Raw genomic sequence first — 22,848 nt, forward strand, 5'->3', positions numbered from 1 at the left:
GGCAAGTAAACCAAAAGAGAAAGAGAGCTCAGGGGAAAAGAAAATAATCTACTAGAAATTAAGAAATACTCTTTTAAATAACCACTGGGGGGGAAAAATCAAAACAAAATTAATTATAAATTATCTAGAAAGTTTGGAAGAGTTGAACACTTTGTTCCAAAATCAAAGCTGTTTATCAAAGAAAAATCTAGTCTTAAATGTTATGTTATTAGCAAAACTAAATAAGAGTAGGTCAAACTAAAAACCTTCTACACAGCAAAAGAAACAATCACAAAATAAAAAGGCAACCTACAGATGGGAGAAAATATTTGAAAATCATATATTTGATAAGAGATTAATACCCAAATATACAAGGAATTCATACAACTCAACAGAAAAAAAAAATCCAATTAAAAAGTAGGCAGAGGAACTGAAAATTTTTCCAAAGAAGATATACAAATGGCCAACAGATACATGAAAAGATACTTGAGATCACCAATCATCAGGGAAATGCAAATCAAAACCAAAATGAGATACCACCTTATCCCAATTAGTTTATCATCAAAAAGACAAGAGATAACAAGTGTTGGCAAGGATATGGAGAAAAGGAAACCCTAGTGCACCGTTGGTGGGAATGTAAATTGGTGCAGCCACTATGGACAACAGTGTGGAGATTACTCAAAATATTAAAAATACAACTACCATACGATCTAGCAATCACACTTCTGGGTACACATCCAAAGGAATCAAAACCATTCTTGTGAAGAGATATCTGCACTCCCATGTTCATTGCAGCATTATTCACAATAGCTAAGGTATAGAAACAGCCTAAGTGCCTCTCAATGTATGAATGAATCAAGAAATGTAGGGTGTGTGTGTGTGTGTGTGTATACACACATACACAACAGAATATTAGCCAATAAAAAAAGTAAATCCTTTTATTTGTAACAACATAGATGAATTTGGAGAACATTATGTTAAGTGAAATAAACCAGAAAAAGACAAATACTACATAATAGCATTTACATGTGGAATCTAAAAAAAAAAAATAGTCAAGCTCAGAAACAGAGGGTAGAAAAGTGGCTGCCAGGGGCCGCTGTTAGTAAAAGAATACAAACTTTCAGTTACAAGAACAATAAGGTCTAAGGTCTAAGGATCTAATGTATAATACGGTGATTTAGTTGATACACTATATTGTATAATTAAAATTTGCTAAGAGAGATCTTAAATGACTGCACCAAAAAGAAAAAAAAGATAAATATATGAGGTGATACATGTATTAATTAACTTCATGAGAGAAATCCTTTCAAAATGTATAGGTATATAAGTCACCACGATGTAGACTTTAAATTTCTTACAATTATATATGTCAATTTTACCTCAATAGAGCTAAAATTAAAAAACAGAAACAAAAACTCTAGCTCTTTTCTAAGTATAGGTTCCCAAGATTCAGCCTAGAGTGAGCAAGGCTAGAGCTTACACAGTTTACTCACGAGATAATGGCTGCTCACCTACTGCCTGCCAGGAAATTTGCTAGGTGCTAAAGACACAGAGGTTAATCAGAAAGATATGGCCCTGCCCCTTTGGAGTTTGTGATCTAGTCAGGAAGTCATCCAGGAATCAAAGAATTATACAAAGCTTTAATTACATTGTCATAGTCTATGAAAGCATGGCACAGTGGATTTAACCTAGCTGGACCTTTCAGAGAAGGCTTCACTAAAGAAGTGATATTTAGGCTGAAACTTGAACTGGATAGGAGGAGCTAGATAAAACTGAGGGGGAAACAGCCTTACACGTATATGTCCACCTGTCCACCAATTTGAAGGCTTTTCTACACAAATTAAAATACCAAGTAGAATGAAGCTCCCAGAGCCACCTGGGAAATCTCCCTGTGTCACACCAACGTGAATCAAAAAAGTACAGAGGAGCCTCTTCTTCCCTCTGGGGTCACAGAACTACGAGACAATGAAGAATCCTAGAAACACTCACTCTTTCCAAAGTCTGCTGTACAGGACAGAGAGCTTAATCAGCTTTTTTTTCCATTGCAAACTTACGCACAGGCAGCAGTATAAATACAGTGCCACGGTGCCAAACTCTATGACCAAAAGCTAAATTAAACAGTGGCATTCAAACAAGGAAGGAACGCTGGACACAGAGGAAATTAAACATCGGCTTTGGGAGATTGCTCTAATTGACAGAATTATTTCAACAACTGTGGTTTTCAACACTATTTTCTACTAGTGGCTGTGGTTTTGAACATTGGCTGGTCTCCTGGCTAGAAGTCATCCTCCCTGAAGGAAAGATAAATCATTAGCTCAAAATAAATAAATAAAACTGGCCATTGTTCTTAAGAAAACATATTAAGCCTTGCTCATAGCTACTTAAAGCATTAAACTTGAATAGTATTGTAAGTATTAAATAGCAATTATCAGGCAATACTTGTTGTGGGTTTTATTTTTATCATGTTTAAATTTGAAGTAATGAGAGAAACAAAAGAATAAAGTAAAATTTTCAGAGAATCCTTAAATTTCATTCTCTGATGAAATCTTTTTAATTCGCTTACTTTGTTATTTTCCTATTTTTTGATCAGAGCAATTTAAAAGGTGACAGCATGACAGAGTAAATAACAGTAAAATGAGAATCAGTGTATCAGGGCTCTAATCCAGTTCTGGCCACTAATTAATTTTATTCTGTGATTTTGAATCCTAAATATTTAATTCCTTCGTAAGTAAAACAATTAGTTGACTAGGTAATTTCTAAGTTTTTCTGCTGTTCAAAGGTTCTAAGCTAATCAAACAGAAATTCACTTCCTCTTCACATCATTTCTAATCATTAATTAGCTTAAGTAGGATTGCTATTCCCAAAAATATAGCTGACAAGATAGTCGAACAGAGGTGGCTTTTCTAACAGGAACTCAGAGAGGTATGTGCAGAACAGTAAAGATGATTTGGCCCAAAGGGAATTTTGCAAACCTAGAAAACCTGAATGTCAATTTTCAAAGTCTTCTAGATTTGGGGGAGTAAGACTGTAGAAGACAACACACTCTAGCAGTTTGTACTACCATTATACTACAAACTCAAAATAAGATAAACCAGTAATATCCTATTTCATCCACCATCACTACCAGTGGACTACAAGAAAATAGACTTTGATGCTGAAGAAAGCAGAGGGAAGGAAACACGACCCCAGAGAAGATGTAACTACAAGCCATCCTTGCCCAGATTAGCAGCCCAAATTTGTGCAGTTTATGCAATCAAAAAAATGCATCCTGGACTACACTATAAATCAACTTGACTTAACGGACCTTTATAGAACACTCTATCAAACAACAGAATACATGTTCTTTTCAAAGGACTGTGGAGCAGTCACCAAAATAGATCATGAATTTTTTTTTTTTTTTTTTTGTGAGAGAGAGACAGAGACAGAGATGGGCAGAGTCAGGGAGAGAGAGTATCCCAAGCAGGCTCTATGCCCAGTGTGTGAGCCTGATAAAGGGCTCAATCTCACAACCCCAAAGTCACAATCTGAGCTAAAATCAAGAGTCAGAGACACTCAACCAACTGAGCCACCTAGGTGCCCTGACCATGAAAACATTTTTAAAGTCTCAATAACTAAACTTCTGAGATTTGATATCACAACCACAACAAAATTAAGCTAAAATTAAATAACAGCAAGCTAGATGAAAAATCTCCTAAAAATTAGAAATTAAATGACATTTTTTAAATTACCCACCAATTGAAGAATAAATCCAAAGACAAATTTAAAAATATCTTGAACTAAATGAACATAAAAACACAACACATGTCAAATTTGTGGGATGTAGCAAAAGCAGTACTTAGGGAAATTTTATATTATTAAATGCTTATATCAGAAAAGAAAAAAGGTCTCAAATCAAAGATATCAGCTTCATTTTAGGAAACCAGAAGATGGACATATTAAACCTAAAATAGTCTGAAGAAAGAAAATAATACAAATGGGTGCAAAAAACAGGCAAAAAATAAAGAAAATCAATAAAACCAAAAGCTGCTTCTTTGAGAAGCTGAATAAAATTATTGAACCATTAGCCAATCTGATCAGAGAAAAAAGAGAAGACACAAATTACCAAAATCAGGGATGAGAGGAGAAAAACACTACAAACTTGTCAAACATTAAATGATTAATAAGGAATATTATGATCGACTTTATGTCAACAGCTTTGACAACTTGGATGGAATACAACAATTTCCTCAAAAGAGAGAAACTAACAAAGCTCATGCAGGAAGAAACAGATAAACTGAATAGCGCTATATGTATTAAAGAAATTGAATTTATTTAAGTATTTTCCCATGGACAAACTACAAGCACTGATGGCTTCACAGAGAAGTTCTACAAAATATTCAAGTAAGAAATAATACTAATTCTTTTTTTTTTTTTTTTTTTTTTGAGAGAGAGAGAAAGAGTGAGAGCAGGGAAGAGGGGCAGAGGGAAAGGGAGAGAGAGAATCTTAGGCAGGTACCATACCAAATGTGGAGCCTGATGCAGGGCTTGATTTCACAACCCGGAGATTATAACCTGAGCTGAAATCAAGCATCAGACACTTAACCAACTGAGACACCCAAGCATCCCAGAAATAATACCAATTCTATACAAAGCCATCCACAAAACAGAAGAAAAGGCAATACTCCCCAACTCATTTTAGAATGCCAACATCGCCCTGAAACCAAAACCAGACCAAGACATTATAATAAAACTACAGGCTATTATCCTTTGTGAACATAGGTCAAATCAAACAAAATACTAAGAAGATGATATGTCATGACCTAGTGCAGTTCATCCCAGAAATGCAATGTCAATGTAACATTCAAAATCAACCAAAGTAACTCACCATATGGAAAGATTAAAATGAAACCGTACGGTCATGTCAATGAATACAGAAAAAGTGTAATTCGAAATAATTCAACATTCATTCATGACAAAGTCAGTAAAGAATAGAAGGTAATGGTCTCAAACTAATGATGAGTACCGGCAAACAAAACAGAACATAACAGCCATATCTAACTAACACTGTTGGTTCACAAACTGGCCTCTGGTTAACACAGGGCAAGGAGAGATGGAAGAAAGAGGCAGACCACTCCAGACTGGTAGGTGGCAGTTTTAAGAAGCAAGAAAACTCACATAAGAGGTTTGTCTTATATTCAGTCCAGAAGGTCTCAACAATATATTGTTCTCTCAAGGTTGCATCCTTGAAAATGGCTCCTGTTGTTCAAACAATGGGGGTGGGGAAGAATGTATATTCCAAGGACAGGAGAGGAGTTGAGGAGCCTCTGATGTCCCAGGTCCACTCACAGGACAACAAGAGATCACAACCTCTTCATGACTTCCTCCAACACTCCAGCCCTCCTGATCTGCTATTACGATCTTCCATAGCCCCTTCTTCCACACTGCACCCAAAGCAGTCAGCAAGGGATTTTATTAGCATGGAGGTAGTATGGTGGTTCCTTCACTACACTGAAGGCAGACACCACAGCAACAATACAGACACATGCAAAAGAAAACACAGATTAAGATAATGATTCCCAATAATAAGTAAATTTTTTTCTACCAAGATCCCTATGATCCAAACCACTGACTTAATAAGTCTCTTGGTGTGGGTGTCTGATCACTCAGAGCATTCACTGGTGTCATGTGATTTAATGAAGATGATACATTAGCAGACTCATTCATCCGGTATGAACACAAAATGTTCTGTTTGAATAAGGTGACAGGTGCCTTCTTATGAGGTAATAATAATGTCTAAGTCCATTCGGTTTTGGAAGACAGCTTTTCTCCTTAGAGACATCTCAGTGTTCAGTAAGGATAGGCTTTGTCAGCTATCATTTAAGGCTTGCTGGATGAATTTAGCAAGGCGTTCTATGTGTCTTACAACATCCTCTAGGCCACAGGAGGGAAGAAAGCAGCCAAATTATCATACCACTGGAAAATAAAATGTACCCACCTAGCCTCGAGAAGAGGGCAGTTGGCAGCTTTAGAAATTTCTAAATATCATACATGTTGGCCAAGGGAGGCAGCACTATCAAGCATGAGGAGATGAACTGGGGACAGGATATGCCACATTAGGATATGCCATCTTCTTCCCTTTCTCAATGATACATGCTCCATTCCAGGTATAGTATATTTCAACAAGTACAGTTTGCAGTAGGACAGTGGGATCCCCGTGAAGATTAAGTAATTCCCCCTCACCCAGACGTACAAAGTAACTCACCCATTTCAGGGGGACAGCCCATTCCAAATTCCAATAAGTATCACCTTTCCCAGCCATGATGGAGTCTGGCATTCTCAGCAACATAGCTCACTGATCCACAGTGAGAGTCGGACCAATCACTTTCTCTAGCACCTTCCAAACCTTTGTGATGTTGGGTGTCTTGGTGAGGGTCCCCAGTTTTACATATGAAGCAAAAGGCCTACTGGCTTATTATTCAAATGTATTGAAGCCCAGGATAGTACTTTAGTCCACCTAACCAAGGTGGGTTTACCTAATAATTTAGTTTGCTTCTCTAATATTCCACTTTTCCTTTCTACCAATCATGCTATTTGTGAGTTATAGGGGAGATGGGACTTCCATTCAATGTCATATTCTTTTGCCCAGTCTTATACATCATGAACTTTGAAATGTGACCCCCAATCACTGTCTATTCGACAAGGGTATCCAAAAATGGTATTCAGCTTCTCTAATCCCCTAATCATGGCAGCTTGATAATGCACAGTAACAGAGGAAAGCTTGGGTTAGGGCAGACACTTGATTTGTACAAATCAAGGCACATTTAGAATATATACTCATATCTCCTCCAACAAATACTTAATGATGAAAGCCTGGATGCTTACCCCTAAAATCAGGAAAAAAGCATGGAGTGCTGTTCTCACCATTTTTATATAGATTGTGCTGAGATTCTAGCTAATGTAATAAGACAAGAAACAAAATACAATTGGAAAGGGAAAAAAATTCTCTACATAGAAATCCCAAGGAATCTGCAAAAAAAATCTGCAAAAAATTAGAATTAGTAAGTGAGATTAGCAAGGTTACAGGATACATGATACCCTGGTATCCTGCAGGATACATGATATCCTGGACCCACTGTATTCCTATATACTACAAATAAACAACTAAAATCTAAAAATTAAAAAAACTGATAGAGTAGAAAGGAAAATGGTGATAGAGTAGGAGGACCTTAGGGTCGCCTGTTCCCAGGAACACTACTAGATAACTATCAAATCATCCTAAATACCCCAGAAATAAACCTGAACGCTGACAGAATAAAGTCCACAATGAAAGGAAGAGGCCACGTCGAAGAAGGCAGGAAGTGCAGAGACATAGCTTATGGGAGAAACAATCGAGGGTGCTGTGGAGGAGAGGGAGCCGTGATCATGGAGGAGGGCAAGAGAGACAGGGGCACACAGGTAAATGTACAAGGAGAACATTTCCCCAAAGCCATTGGCTTAGAAAACAGGAGAGACTGAATTTCATGAGTTCTTGCAAAGAGCAGGTCTAAAAGCCTGGGGTTTTAAAAGTCAGCAGGTGTAACTGAGACAAAGCCCAGAGTGACCTGCACTGCTCCTAGAAAGAAAGCAGGCAAACAACCCAGAGGCAGACAGTGTGGAAACAGTGATCTAAAGAGTGCCTGGGGCAGAGAGTGGGGAGATTATTCCTTCTTCTTGGAGCATGTCCCTAAGAGGCAGCATTCATGAAGATGTCCCTCCAGAAACAAAGGAGCTGGCTGGCACCACTTCCCTACCCCACCCCTCAGCATAAGCATAGAGCCACCTGCAGGAAGCAGTGCAGCATGAACACTGACTGCCTAACTTGCTTACACTAAGCCCCACCCCCCACCCACGCACTCTAGTGAAACTGCCCTTTACAATCTGACTTGCCTCAATCCAAATAAAGCAGGCCCCTCCTCCAGAAGACCAGCACAAACCCCTGACCACACCACATCTCCCAACCAGAGAGCTCTGCAGGTCTCAGTTATGGTGGTGGTGATGTCAGGACTCACTTCACAAGAAAACTAGAGCACACCTAGTTAAAACTTGCCACATTCAGACCAGGGACCAAACAATGCCCACAGCAGGCAGAAGAGCCTCTGCAGACAAATGGCCTGAAGGACAGAGCAGCCAAAACACAACAGCAGAGTACACACAGCACAAACCAGAAACATTCCTTTAAGTGCCCGGCCCTTGGTACTACATGACCACTTCTTCATGAGGTCACTACTTTCAGGAGCAGGAGACACAACTGACTTTTCTAACACATAGAAGAAGGCAGAGACTTAGACAAAAATGCTAAGACAGAGAAATTTATCCCAAATGAAAAAACAAGATAATGCCACAAATAGAGATCTAAGTGAAATAGATATAAGTAACATGCCTGTTGGAGAATTTAAAGCAATGATCATACAATACTCACTGCGCTTGAGAAAAGAACAGAAGACGTCATAAGAACTTTATCATAGAGAAAAAAGAGCTAAAAAAAGAAGCAACCAGGGATGAAGAGTGCAATAAATGAGATTAGAAGCAGACTAGATGCAATGAACAGGAGGCTGGAAGAAGGAGAGGCATGAATTAATGACCTACAAGACAAAGTAATGGAAAGTAATGAGGTTGAGAAAAAGAAAGAATTATGCAACATTGAGAATGGACTTAGGAAACTCAGTGACACCATCAAACATAATAACATTCATATCACAGGAGTCCCAAAAGAAGAAGAGAGAGAAAAGGGGGCAGATAATGTATTTGAAGAATTAATAGCTGAAAACTTCCCTAAACTGGGAAAGGAAATACACATTCAGATCCAGAAAGCACAGGAGAACTCCCATCAATATTAACAAAAGCAGGCCAACACCAAGACATATTATAATAAAATTTGCAAAATATAAATAAAATATCTTAAAAGCAATAAGCCAAAAAAAGAAGGAAAAAAAGCAGCAAGACCAAAGAATTCCTTAACTTACAAGGGAAAACCCACAAAGCTAGCAGGAGGTTTTTCAACATACGGAAGTGGCATGATATACTCAAAGTTCTGAATAGGAAAAGTCCGAAGCCAAGAATATTCTATCCAGCAAGGTTATCATTCAGAATAGAAGGAGAGATAAAAAGTTTCCCAGACAAACAAAAATTAAAGGAGTTTGTGACCACTAAACTAGCCCTACAAGAAATATTAAAGGGACTCTTCGAGTGGAAGGGAGAGAACAAAAGTGACAAAGACAAGAAAGATCAGAGGAAATCTCTAGAAACAATGACAAAACAAGTAATAAAATGGCAATAAATACATATCTTTCAATAATTACTTTGAATGTAAATGGACTAAGTGCTCCAATCAAAAATAGGGAGCCAGAATGGGTAAAACAAAGTAAGACCCATCTACATGCTGCATACAAGAGACTCATTTTAGACCTAAGACACCTGCAGATTGAAAGTGAGGGGATGGAGAAACATTTATCATACAAATGGTTGTAAAAAGAAAGCCAGAATAGAAATACTTGTATCAGAAAAACTAGACATTAAAACAAAAACTGTTAACTAGAGACAAAGAAGGGCACTATATAATCATAAAGAGGACAATCCAACAAAAAGATATAACAGTTGTAAATTATGCACCAACATCGAAGCACCCAAATATATTTAAAAAAAAAAAGAATTAATAAGAGATACGGGGAGGAGCTAAGATGATGGAGTAGTAGGAGGACTCTAGGCTTGTCTACTTCCTCAAACACAACTAGATAAATATCAAATCATTGTGAATATCCAGGAAATCAATCTAAGGACTGACAGAACAAACCGCACAACTAGAGGGAGAGAAGAGGCCAAACGTGGAAGGCAGGCAAGCAACCTGGACACAGACAGTATGAAAAGAGCCATCTGAAAAATGCTTAGGACACATGAGGGGAAATTATTCACTCTTCTGGGAGGGCTTCCCTGACAGCAGTAAACACAAACCCCCCCTTTCCAGAGACAAAGGAGCTGGCTGGTACCATTTCCCTTCCCCACCCCTCAGCATAAACCAACTGCAGTAAATAGCACAGTGCCGACACTGGCTGCATAACCTGCTTACACCAAGTCCTGCCCCCCTGCACTCTGCTGGTATTGCTTTTCTCAGGCAAATGTGCCTAAGAGTTAGCGCAGTGGGCCTTCCTCCAGAAGACCAACACAGTCCCCCACACACACCATGTCTACTGACCACAGAGGTCTCCAAAGCTTCCATTCTAATAGAAATAGCATCGGTTCTCTTTTAACAAGCAGACTAGAGCATACTTAGTTAAAATTTGCCACACTCTGGCCAAGATCCAAACACTCCCCATTGCAGGCAAGAAGAAACTTTGCAGAGGACTGACCAGAGGAACAGAGCAGCCATAACATAGCAGCAGAGTGCATACAGCACACACCAGAGATACTTCCTGACGTACCAGGCCCTGGGCATTATATAGTCTCTTCTTCATTAAGCCATTACTTTCAGGAGCAGGAAACGTAACAGGATTGCCTAACACACAGAAGAAGACAGAGACCTAGACAAAATGACAACTCAGAGGAACTCATCCCAAAGGAAAGAACAAAACAACGTCACAGTGAGTGTCTAATTGAAACAGATATGAGTAATACACCTGATCCAGAATTTAAAGTAACAATCAAAAGGATACTAGCTGGGCTTGAGAAAAGCATAGAAGACATCAGTGATACCCTTACTGCAAAGATACAAGAACTTGAAACCAATCAAACCAAAATGAAAAATGCAATAACCAAGATTGGAAGCCAAATGAATATAATGGATGGAAGAAACATGGGAATGAATAAGTGACACAAAGATAGAATTATGGAAAATAATAAAGCTAAACAAAAGAAGGGAAGAAAAATCTTGGATCATGAAAGGAGAGTTAGGGAACTGAGTGACTCCCATCAAATAATAATATTGTACATAGGAGGCTCAGAAGAAGAGAGAGAAATGGGGTCAAAGGTTTATTTGAGGAAATTACAGCTGAAAACTTACCTAATTTGGTGAAAGAAACAGACAACCAAATCTGGAAGCACAAGAACTACCATCAAAATCACCAAAAGCAGGCCAACGCCAAGACATATTATATTAAATTTGCAAAATACAGAGATGAAGAAAAAAAATCCTAAAAGCAGCAAGACAAAGTAAGTCCTTAACTTGCACAGGGAAGACCAATAAGGTTAGCAGTAGTTCTATCCACAGAAACTTGACTAGCCAGCAGAAAGTGGCATGATATATTCAAGGTGCTGAATGAGAAAAATCTGAAGCCAAGAATATTCTATCCAGTAAGGTTATCATTTAGGATAGAGAGATAAAGAGTCTCCCAGACAAACAAAAACTAAAAGAGTTAACAATCACTAAACCAGCCATGCAAGAAATATAAAGGGGACTCTTTTGAGTGGGGAAAAAAAGACCAAAAGTGACAAAGACTAGAAAGGAACAGAGAAAATCTACAGAAACAACGACAAAACAAGTTATAAAATGACAATAAATTCATGCCTATCAGTAATCACTCTAAATATAAATGGACTAAATGCTCCAATCAAAAGACATACGGCGTCAGAATGGGAAACAAAATAAGACTTATCTACATGCTGCCTGCAAGAGATTCATTTTAGACCTAAAGACATCTGTAGATTGAAAGTGAGGAAATGGAGAAACACCATGCAAATGGATGTCAAAAGAAAGTTGGAATAGCAATATTATATCAAACTATATTTTATTTTTTAGATTTTATTTATTTATTTGAGAGAGAGAGAGCATAAGGGAAAGGGAGAGCACAAGTAGGGGGGAGGGGTAGAGGGAGAAGCATGCTCCACACCGAGCAGGAAGCCCGACACAGGACTCAATCCCAGGCCCCTGGGATCATGACCTGAGCTGAAGGCAGATGCTTAACCGACTGAGCCACCCAGATGCCCCCAGCCAAACTAGATTTTTAAACCAAGGACTATAATAAGAGATGAAAGTACTATATCATAATAAAGGGGTCTACCCAACAAGAAGATCAAACAATTGCAAATGTTTTTCCCTGCAACTTGGGAACACCCAAATTTATAAAACAATCAATAACAGAGACTGTGGACTCTGGGAAACAAACTGAGGGCTTCAGAGGGGAGGGGCATGGGGGATTGGGATAGGCCAGTGATGGGTATTAAGGAGGGCACGTATTGCATGGTGCACTGGGTGTTATACACAAATAATGAATCATGGAACATTACATCAAAAACTAAGGAAATACTGTATGGTGACTAACATAACATAATAAAAAATTATAATAAAAAAACAATCAATAACAAACATAAAGGAACTCATTGATAATAATAAAATAATAGGGGACTTTAACACCCCACTTACATCAATGAACAAATCATCTAAGCAGAAAATCAGTAAGGAAACAATGGCTTTGAATGACACACTGGGCCAGATAGACTTGACAAATATATTCAGAACATTTCATCCTAAAGCAGCAGAATACACATTCTTTTCAAGTGCACATGGGACATTCTCCAGAATAGATCACATACTGGGTCACGAATCAGATCTCAACCAGTACCAAAAGACTGAGATCATATCATGCATATTTTCTGACCACAACACTATGAAACTTGAAGTCCACCATTAAAAAAAAAAAATTGTAAGGACCATAAATTCATGGAGGTTAAAGAACATCCTACAAAAAGAATGACTGGGTGAACCAGAAAATTAAAGAAGAAACTAAAAAAATACATGGAAATAAATGAAAATGAAAACACAACAGTGCAAAACATTACAGATGCAACAAAAGGGATCATAGAAGGGAAGTATATAGCAATACAGGTCTACCTCAAGAAGCAAGAAAATCTCAAATAAGCAATCTAATCTTACACCGAAAGGAGCCAGAAAAAGAACAACAAATGAAGCCTAAAGCAAGCAGAAGGAAAATAATAAAGATTAGAGCAGAAATAAATGATATTAAAAAAAACAGTAGAACAGATCAATGAAACCAGAAGCTGGTTCTTTGAAAAAATTAATAAAATAAAAAAACACTAGTGAGACTTATCAAAAAGAGAAAGGACCCAAATAAATAAAACCACAAATGAGAGAGGAGAAACAACAAACACCACCACAGAAATACAAACATTATAAGAGAATATTATGAAAAAGTTACATATGCCAACAAATTGGGTAATCTAGAATAAATGGATAAATTCCTAGAAACATATAAACTACCAAAACTAAAATAGGAAGAAATAGAAAACTTGAAAAGACCCACAACCAGCAAAGAAATTGAATCAGTAATCAAAAATCTCCCAACAAACAGAAGTCCAGGCCCAGATGGCTTCACAAGGGAATTCTTGTGAATTTAATGCCAGTTAATGCCTATTTTTCTCAAACTATTACAAAAAATAGAAATGGAAGAAAAACTTCCAAACTCATTCTATGAACCAAGCATTACACTGATTCCAAAACCAAAACCAAAGCCTCCATTAAAAAAAAGAGAACTACAGGCCAATATCTCTGATGAACATGGATGCAAAAATTCTCAAAAAAAAAAAAAAATACTAGTACGATCACCATGATCAAGTGGGATTTATTCCTGGGTTGTAAGGGTGGTTCAATATTCTCAAATCAATGAACACAATACACCACATTAGTAAAGGAAAGGGTAAGAACCATATGATCCTCTCAATAGATGCAGAAAAAGCATCTGATAAAGTACAACATCCATTCTTGATAAAAACCCTCAACAAAGTAGGGATAGAGAGATACCTCAAAATAAATAAAGTCATATATGAAAAACCCACAGCTAGTATCATCCTCAATGGGAAAAACTGAGAGCTTTTCCTCTAAGTCAAAACAAAACAGGGATGTCTACTCTCACCACTGTTTATTTAACACAGTACTGGAAGTCCTAGCCATGGCAATCGGACAACAAAAAGAAATAAAGGCATCTAAATCAGCGAGGAAGAAGTAAAACTTTCACTATTTGCAGATGACGTGATATTCTATACAGAACACCCGAAAGACTCCACCAAAAAATTGCTAGACCTGATACACAAAGTCAGTAAAGTCTCAGGATATAACGTAGAGAAATCTAACTCTGAATACATTATTTCCATTCATTTAGCACGAATAAATCGTTTGGTTTCACTTGGGGAAAAAAAGAAATCTGATGCATTTCTACACACCAATAACGAAGCAGCAGAAAGAGAAATCAAGATATTGATCCCTTTTACAACTGCACCAAAAACCATAGGATACCTAGAAATAAACCTAAACAAGGAGGTAAAAGAAACTCTGAAAACTATAGAACACTTATGAAAGAAATTCAAGGGGACACAAATAAATGGAAAGACATTCCATGCTGATGGATTAGAAGAACAAATATTGTTAAAATGTCTATACTACCCAGAACAATCTACATATTTAATGCAATCCCTATCAAAATACCACCTGCATTTTTCACAGAGTTAAAACAAATAATCCTAAAAATTGTATAGAAATACAAAAGACCCCAAATAGCCAAAGCTATCTTGAAAAATAAAAGCAAAGCTGGAGATATCACAATTCTGGACTTCAGGTTATATTACAAAGCTGTAGTCATCAAGACAGTATAGTACTAGCATAAAAACAGACATATAGAACAAGGGAATAGAATAGAAAACCCAGAAATGAACTCACAACTATATGGTCAACTAATCTTCAACAAAGCAGGAAAGAATATTCAATGGGATAAAAGACAGTCTCTTCAACACATGGTGTTGGGAAGAACTGGACAGGAATATGCAAAAGAATGAAACTGGACCACTTTCTTACACCATACACAAAAATAAATTCAAAATAGATGAAAGACCTAAATGTGAGACCTGAAAACACAAAAATCCTAGAACACAGGCAGTAATTTCTCTGACACAGACTGCAGCAACTTCTTCCTAGATATGTCTCCTGAGGCAACGGAAACAAAAGCAAAAATAAACTACGGGGACTTAATCAAAATAGCATGCTTCTACACAGCAAAGGAAACAATCAACAACACTAAAAGGCAAACTTCAGAAAGGAACAAGATATTTGCAAATGACATATTTGATAAAAGGTTAGGATCCAAAAAATATAAAGAACTTATACAACTGAATACCCAAAAAACAAATAACCCAGTTAAAAAATGGGCAGAAGATATGAATAGACATTTTTCCAAAGAAGACATACAGACGGCCAACAGACACATAAAAAGATGCTCAACATCACTCATCATCAGGCAAATGTGCATCAAAACTACAGTGAAATATCACCTCACACCTGTCAGAATGGCTAAAATCAACAATACATGAAACAGGTGTTGGTGAGGATGGGGAGAAAGGGAAACCCTCTTGCACTCTTGGTGGGAACACAAACTGGTGCAGCCGCCGTGGAAAACAGTATGGAGTTTCCTCAGAAAGTTAAAAATAGAACTACACTATGATCCAGCAATCCCACTACTAGGTATTTACCCATAGAATACAAAACTACTAATTCAAAAGATACGTGTACCCTGATGTTTACAGAAGCATTATTCACAATACCCAATTATGGAAATAGCTCAAGTGTCCATCAACTGATGAATGGATAAAGAAGTGGTATGCACACACACACACACACACACACACACTGGAATATTAGTCAGCCATAAAAAAAGAATGAAATCTTGCCATTTGCAACAATGTGAATGGAACTAGAGAGTATTATGCTAAGTGAAATAAGAGAAAGACAAATACCATATGATTTCACTCACATGTGGAATTTAAGAAAACAAATGAGCAAAGGGAAAAAAGAGAAGCACACCAAGAAACAGACTCTTAACTATAGAGAACAAACTGATGGTAACCAGAATGAAAGTGAGTGGGGGGATGGGTGAAATAGGTGATGGAAATTAACGCGTACACTTGTTATGATGAGCACTGGGTGTCAGTGGAAGTGTTGGATCACTATATTGTATACCTAAAACCAATACTGTATGTTCACTAGCTGAAATTTAAATAAAAACTTAATTAATCAATCAATATAAATAAATAATATCCAAGTGGACACAGATACTATGCTTAGGAACTGTAAGACTTAATGTAGTTAAGATTCAGTTCTCTCCAAATTGGTCTACAGACCAAATGCAATCCCAATCAAAATCTCAATATATTTTTTTATAGAAATTGACAAGCTTATTCTAAAATATATATGGGAAAGTCAAGGAATTAGAATAGTCAAGACAAATTTGTAAAGGAGTTCTTATACTTCCTACTGTAAGACAATATAAACCTAAAGTAACCAACATGATGTGGTATTGCTGTAAAGATAGACACAAAGTTCAATGGAAGAGAAGAGGCAATCCAGCAAGAATCCACACATACACAGTCAACTCATCTTTTGTAAAGGTACTTGCCCTTGAAACTCCTGACTCTTAAATGTAGCCCTTTAGGCTGGATACCAGTTAAGATCTAGTGCTCTGCTGCTGCCTTCCTGTTGGCCTCCATTTCCAAATGTTACTTATTCCCTTCTAGATTTTGTACTGCTGTCCCTCAACTGCCTGTCAGGAGACTCTCCCTGGACTGTAACCTTTGGTGGCAACTGCTTACCTATTTTACATTTATTGTCTGTTGACTTTCAATGCCATTTTCTACCTGCTACAGTGAGCTACTTCCAAGAAACTGCAGCTGGCTCCATCCCCAAAACGCCCATCTCAGTGAATGTATCAGATCCAAATTCCTGCTCCTCATGACCACCACCCCATCAAGCTATCTAAGTGAACCACGCCTAGACTTGCCCAAAGATACATTGGGACATAGGTAATCCCAATCATGTTCTCTGAAATTGGGTTCACTATACTGGTAAAGTCCATGAAAGACATTTAAGTTGCTATCGTTTAGAAAGGTTGCCTTTAAAACACTGGGCTAGTTATATTCTCCAATGACACAAGCCGTTATACATAATTCTCTTATCCTAACACTCCTGATATTATTTAGCCTGTCATGTTTTGCATCTAACAAGCACAAAAAGGAGTTTCTCTTCATAACCTCATTATCCTTGTCTCAAGGCAATCCAGGGTGAGATGTGACTTTTCTTCAGTTTCTATTTGTACAGTGGTTCAAAGTTCACTTTATCAGGTATAAATGAAACAGGTTAGTTTCTTTGGCAAGCTCTGTAAAATATCTGTAATTTTGTTTTATTCAACCTGAAAACAGCTTTTGTTTGTTTTGTAGGGCTTTTTGGTACTGTGGTTCTGTATATGTATCTCTACTTTGAGCTTTGTGCCCAGGTCTCTAGCCAGCTGCAAGTATTTTCTTCATATCAGTGACAATGTTCTGAGTTAATTTCACAAGTTTAAGTGGGAAGAGAAATTCTTGAATAGGTTCCAAACTGAATATAAATTTCCTCATTGGGTAGAAACAAGGATGTCATGAAAACTCTACCTGTATAACATTGTAAGTCTGCTTCCTTGTTGCAGGAATTCTGGAATCCGGGTGCCTGGGTGGCTCAGTTGGCTAAGTGACTGCCTTGGACTCAGGTCATGATCTCAGGGTCCTGGAATCGAGTCCCACATCAGGTTCCCTGCTCAGCGGGGAGCCTGCTTCTCCCTCTCCTTCTGCCTCTCTCCCTGCTTGTGCTCTCTCACTCTCTCTTTCTGCCAAATAAATAAATGAATTAATTTTAAAAAATAATAATAATTCTGGAATGCTTGCATCTAACAGTTTCACAGTAAATAACAGCTAGCATTTATTGGGCATTTCTTTTGAGTCAAGGACTGCTAAGCATATAATATGCATTATCCCATTTAATATTCACAAAAACCCCAGAGGTAAATTCCATAATCACATACATACATTACTAATGAAGAAACTAAATCTTAGAAGAGTTGAATAACTTACATAAAGTTACACAGCTAGTAACTCAGAGGGCAGAGCCCAACTGAATATATAGCCCAATCGTACACCGCTCTCTGTAGAAATACACCAACTGTTCCAGAAAATATTCCTGTTTTTTTTTCTTCAAAGGACTTTTAAAACTAGGCAAACCCAAACATTACATGGTGAAATAAATTTTCTTTTTAAAGTTCCTCTAGTTAAAGCAGAGATAAGCAAACTTTTTCTTGTAAAGAGCCGCACAGTAAATGTTTCAGGTTTTGTAGGTCTATCCCGCTGTTTGTTTTTACAATCCTTTAAAAATGCAAAAACCTGTCTTCATTTGCTGGTACAAAACCAAGCCACAGGCCAAATAAGGCTTGAATGCTATGGTAAATTGGTAACCATTTTCACTAAACCTAAACTATAATACACATTTCATTCTATAATTTTTTCATAGACTCATTTAGACCTTTGCTTATTATTCATTCTATTTACTTAGAGCACAATTCCTTCCTGGGACATCTGATGATCCATCTTATTATGACTACAGAAAAACCTTCAAAATCACTACAAATTTGCCTTTCCATTATCTTTCCTTTTCCTTTTTCATTGTGCTCAGCTAATCAGAAAAAAAAGATTTCTGTACATTCAAAGCTCTTCTTTTGCTTCCTTTCCTATTGTTAGCAGAAGATAAAAGAAAAATTATGGATTTCCAGTATTTCCGTGCAACTTGTCTAGTGACTGTCACTTTAATTAGATGTCTCCATTTTGCTGTGTTTTCATTGGAAAGCAGTTTGGAGAGTCTCTCCTTCGTAATGTTTACCTAATCTGTCTTTTAGATCAGGTAGAATTTAAACACAATCTTTTTCTCAGCAATTGCTTAAACAAAGGATGATTCAAGAATATATCAGAAAAGTCATTTCCTCCTCAACTACTCTTCTATTTATTACATATCTGCATTAAAATGATATGGTAATGAATACAAATGCCGTTAATCCACTTCACAACTCAATCTGAGAAATTATTTTATGGGGAGGCCTAATCATGGGCAGATGCCAAGAATCACCTTCTCCATTCTTGGTGTAAAATGTCCACTGATCTGCTCTCCACAACAGAATGACATGTTTCCTTTCCTGACTTTTAAGTCCAAGACCTTCTTATCCTGTGTCTCTGTCTCCTATCCCAATACAAAACACCATCTTTAAAGTAGACTTAAAACTTCACAAGCAGGCACGGCAATTACAAAAATAATTGTAATTTCTCTCAATGAGAAAAGTCTTAGTGGAACGATTTAGCTTAGGTTTTGCTAAATCCAAACAAGAAAGAAATAACCAAAATGAAATCTTGAAATCAATAAAGTATTAAAAAAATATATCTCCAGGGTTAGTTTTAGAAAATTGAATCCAAAAGTACATAGCTGATACAAAAGGTACAGCCATGACAAAGACTGACAAGCTAACTTGCACGGGAGAAATGGAAAATACCAAATGAGGTATTAACTGGAAAGTACAAACTATTTATCTAACCTTCCTATAACAGACAAAGAGAAAGCAGTATTAATAAGATATCAATGTCACCATTATCCACTGTGGGTCCACTGGCTTTGTTACCTTAAGTAAAACGAGTGCCCCACAAATTTCCAGAATACTAATACTTGCTTCTAATAATTCTAATAATTCTTCTAGAACATTGATAGTTATGAAGTATATGGAATTACTTTGAAAACAAAAAGGACAGATACATTTAAGATATTAGGATTGATAATATAGGTAGAAGAGATCATAATAATAAATCAAAAACTAAAGAAGATGCAAATAATGCTTTCTTTTTTTCTTGTATATATATACATAGATTACAGAGTCCCTGCCAAGACTAGACCAAGCTGAGACACTGCTCCCTACCACTTTTCCAGGCCAATCTTCCATGATGTCATTAACAAATTCACTTGCTTTTTATTTCAGATTATTTCTGTAAACCTGGAAGTAGATTCTATAGTCTCTTCCATCCTGCAAAGACTTCCTCAAAACTCTAAAAGGAAGGCAACACTCAACTTTAGTAAAAACAGAAGATACATTTCAAACTACAAAAACAAATCCCAATATAACACTGATACAGTAAAAGCTGTCTTAATCCACTGATTGAAATAATTGATGTTCTCCATATTCTAATTATGTCTACAAAGTATTAGAAAGCATAAAATAATCTGAAAAATCCATGGGGCTGGCGTCAGGGTAGAAAGAGGGTTGGTAAAAGCTTCCAACAATGAATTCTACTTTAATGGACTTTTCCATTAACCAACATCTGATCCTGATTGAATCAGGCGAGAATCTTTTTTTTTCCGACTATGAAACATTTTAGTGTAGAGGTGAGAGTGAGTGAGGAGCAGAAAATCAGCTATAGTTTTGTACTCCAGAAGAGCAGACCTCAATGGGCAGTATGCTGTGAGGTTATCAGTTGTGCCCCATGTCACAACACCCAGTGCTAATTAAAATATGGTATAATGCTGATTTATAGTCTAGATGTTGGTAATTTCCATACATTATTTCCAAAAATTCTATCATTGACATGTATAATTGCTATGGTATGATTATGAGTTCCTAAGATGCCAAGCGGCTCCCAGACTGCAAGAACATTCAAATAACAAATGATATTCATTATTTATTAAAAAAATAAAAGTTAAACAGCACTGGATTCTTATGCTTTTCCAATATTTAAAGAAAACTAAATCTTCAGGTATGGATCCAGACTGGAAATAAACATTTATGGAAATCCTGCCAATTTTTCAGGTCATTACAAATCATCAATTAAGTAGTAAGAACTTATGGTAGTTTGAGAATTGTTCTAATGAAGCCATGGACTCAGAAAAAAACTGTTTCATATCAATAAAAATTCTATTCCACAGTCAATTCTGACCGCAACAAGCATAATGTAAATATATATCACTGGTTACTAACAAAAAGGAGGGAAAGAAATTGATATTATAATCTATATCCACTAACTCAATGCCATCTCAAAAACTACTACTTTCCACTGATGGCAATTCAACAGCTGAAGGCTTACAATTTTTAAAGCACCATGTGAGACCCTTTAAATTATCTAATATTATTCTCATAGCAATTTTGTAGGTAGATGCCACTCCTATCTTGTAGACAGGAAAATGAGGTTTAGAGAATATATATAACTTGCCAAATACTATATTTTTATTAAGTGGAGAACCAAGGAATCAAACCCAAACAATTTACTTCTGAACCTGTCCTTACCCTGGGATCAGATGTGAAAAAGAACAAACTGACAGGCTGGAAGTGCAATCACAGCTTCAAAATTGTATTCCAGTTTGATTTTATATAGATGCATCTAATTCTGAAATCTCTATAAAATGGTTTCTAAACTTCTTTCTAAATAAAAGTACTTATAAGACAACTGGTCTAATCATTCAAGAGATCATATCATGGGAGAAAAGAGAGGAGAATGTTTAAGAAAAAATGAAACTAGAGATAAAGCAAGTAAATGTAATGCATGGTCTTTATCTGAGTCCTGGATAGAAGAAAACAACTACAAATACTTTTGGCAAAATTCAGGAAATTCGCATATGGACTGAGTTTTAGGTTAAATGTGTGAATTACCAACGTTGTGAGATGTTACTGCTGTCGTATTATAAGAGAAAGGTTTTTTTGGAGTTAACTATTTAAAGAAATATTACTGTGAAATATTTAGAGATTACCTCTCATGATTTCTGTAATTTACCTGAAAATATTACAGCAAAACAATCAATTAAGCATCCATAGCAAAAGGATAAAAACTGAGAAATCTAGGAATAAATGTATGGTTGTGCATTTTGCTACTATCCTCACTTTCCTGTATACTTCAAGTTTTCTCAAAATAAAAAGTCAAAATTTCAAAAACTGCTCACATGAAAGAAGTCAATGTTTATCTTTCAGCTCTGAAACAATTGTTCTTTACCAGTATTTAGCATCATGTTATTTTTTTTAATCCTTTGACCTTATCTAAATCATACTTCTTGACAGAGGAAAAATGGTGCTCCATCACATGAAACTGTCAAAGGGCAATCACTCTGCTCACTTTGAGAAGCCAACAGGAAAGTGTGGAAGATCTCTTCCTGCTTGGAAGACCTGGGCCATGGCTGTCCAAGTCTTCTTAAGTGTCATCATTCACTAGCATACTTCTCATCAATCGAGTAAATTATTCACTGAGAAGCTCTTATTGTTACCACATTGATCAGGAAGAAACTGATGGACAAAGGACTGCTGTCAACCTCGGCAAATTACAACTATCCTCTCTTTGTCTTTGAAATCAAATTCCTTGACAGAAGTGACCTTATCCTGAATCCAATAAATTTCCAATTTCCAAAAAACTCAACTGAAGAGCTATAAAACCTGAAAATTCTCTTGTGCTTTCTCCTCCTTTGCTTCCAGTTACCATCCTAAAAGGATCAGCTGAAGGCCATCCATTGGATCAACCATCCTAAGAAGAAAGAATCATACCAGGCCAGGTATATGAATATTTTAGATATATTGGGGACTAATATATCAAGCAGCTTTCCAGTTATATAAATATACTGAGTAATAGCAGTAGTTGTTATAATAGTTACTCTCCTCTCTTCTTGTGAAAAAACTATGTGATAACAGACTCAATTCATATGTTACTAGAAGAAAATATAATCAGTGGAGAATATTTTTTAATCTTGAAAAGAAACTCTGACAGGATATTAGGAATCTGATAATATAATAATAATAATTCCTTTCTCCAATTGGGCCAGATGGTTTTCTTCTTGGTATACTCGTACTATAACAATTACCATTACTAAGCCTTTTTCATGGACCAGACATTGTGCCTAGTACAATCTGTAATATATATCATTCCAGTCACTCTTCAGTACAACCTTAAAATGCAAGTTTGCAATTCACTCAAAGTCACACTGTAAGTGGCAGAGCTGTGATTCAAACCAAGTACGACTGACTCTACACCAGTGTGATAAACGGCAGG

The sequence above is a fragment of the Ursus arctos genome, unplaced genomic scaffold, assembly GCF_023065955.2.
Source record: "Ursus arctos isolate Adak ecotype North America unplaced genomic scaffold, UrsArc2.0 scaffold_9, whole genome shotgun sequence".
NCBI classification, from domain to species: Eukaryota; Metazoa; Chordata; class Mammalia; order Carnivora; family Ursidae; genus Ursus; species Ursus arctos.